Source organism: Otolemur garnettii, unplaced genomic scaffold (assembly GCF_000181295.1).
Source record: "Otolemur garnettii isolate 467f Iridium unplaced genomic scaffold, OtoGar3 scaffold00075, whole genome shotgun sequence".
Lineage (NCBI taxonomy): Eukaryota > Metazoa > Chordata > Mammalia > Primates > Galagidae > Otolemur > Otolemur garnettii.
In genome coordinates, this window is record NW_003852470.1 from 11167 (window position 1) to 13125 (window position 1959).

The window sequence follows — 1959 nt, forward strand, 5'->3', positions numbered from 1 at the left end:
GGTTCCCTAATGAATTCTTCCAAACGTTTAAGCAGAAATAAAACCAATGTAACATACTCTTGAAAATATTTTTTTAAAGGAAAGCATTTGTTCTTATTCTTATGAGACCTAAATAATCCACATACTAAATATTAAACAGAAACATTGCAAAAAAAGAAAAGATATGCCACATCTATCTCTCTTTTAAACATTTTAAACATTGAGGCAACAACATATTACCAGTTAGATTCCTGCAAAATATGTAAATAATAATATATCATGATAAAGTTGAGTTTTCTTAACCAAAGAAAACTGAAAGAAAATTTCTTTCAGATTTCAACATGTGAAAATCAATCATTATAGGTGACTACACTAACCAAAAAAAGGAAGAAAAATCATGTAGCACTTGATACAGAAAAAAGCATTTGATAAAAGTCAACACTTACTTAAAATAAAATGCAAACCCCTTAGCAAGTGAGAGATAAAGTAGTTATTCCTTAATCTGATAAATGGCATCTACAAAAAGAGAACACCTTTTAACTTAACAGTGAAATATATACTTAACAGTGAAATGAAATATGAGATGCTTTCACTCAGGTCACGAATGATACATGGCATCTGATGTCTACCTCTCTTCAACACTGGTCCTGATCCATGAAATAAGGCACAGAAGAAGAGGTTAAAAATATATTGTTTGGGAAGAAGAGGCTAAACCTGACATTCACAGATTACATATTACATGTGCAGAAAATTTAAAAGAAATTTTGGAGTCACACAAGCAATGTCCAGAAAAAAGAGGAAGACAGATTCTACATTCTGACATGGAGTTTTCCAGCACACTGCTGGGTAGCAAAAGCTAGTTACAGAATAGCATATGAAAACAGTACCATTTGTTTTTAAAAGCCACAAAACATAACAATGAATTTTTCTGTGTACTATATTTTCTGTAAATATGCAGGAAACCTGAAAATTACATAGCATACCTAACAACATAAAATATCCCTTAGATTTTGTCAGAATGGTTTGAGGATATTGCATCAGAAGGAATGGGGGGAGGGGAGGTCTTGTAAAATTCAGTCCAATTGTAAAAGAAATAAAGAACTGTTATTTTGACACTATTAGCTGAAACTGTATACATGATCTTCAGGGTGCTTTATGATGTCATCTCCTCCAGTGGAGACACAACCTCATCATAACTCTCCTCGGGTGTAGACTGTTCATCTGTGATGTCAGACAACCCCCCTGAAACTGGCACAAGAGACATATGTTACCTTATTGACATAACATGCAAACTGTCCCATAAGCCACATATGGAAAGCCATGGTTGTCATGGCCTGTTAGATGTTCCTCTACTAAGATGCATATAAATATCAACCAAAAAACACCTGACAGTGTTCAAAGGATCTCCTCAATGGGGTATAGCCTGTAGCAACAGCATGGGTAGTTCCATCTAGTTTTGTCTTGCTCACCCCACAGGTGAGGAGAAAGGACTGAGTGAAACATGACATGTTAACAGAGTGGACATTCCCACCTACCAGCCCCACAGATCCTAACCCACCTCACCTGGCCTCTTCCCCCAGCACAGGCCCCTATGATCAGGACTCCACCACCAAGTCTTCCCTCATTGGTTTGGTCCCACTGTCCCAACCCAAGGGCTCCCCTGGCAAACACCAGCACTGGAGTAGGAGGCCTTCTCAACCAGGGTGTCCTGCGGTCAGAGTACCCCTCCATTGCCTCAAGCAGTCAGATCCTGCCTCCATTGCATCCTGTGTTCAGCATCCAGAGCCCACACCAGGTCTCAGTACCCAGGGGAAGGCACAAATCCACCTGAGGCTGCTGCAGTCACCTTTACCACATCCCAGGCTCCTCACCCTGGCACTCATCCTGGGCTTCCATAATTTCTTCATACAATGCTGCTAGTGGCATTTCCAAGATGACTTCATAGGTGGCTTCTTCAGGAGATGCCTCAGATCTTCCCAG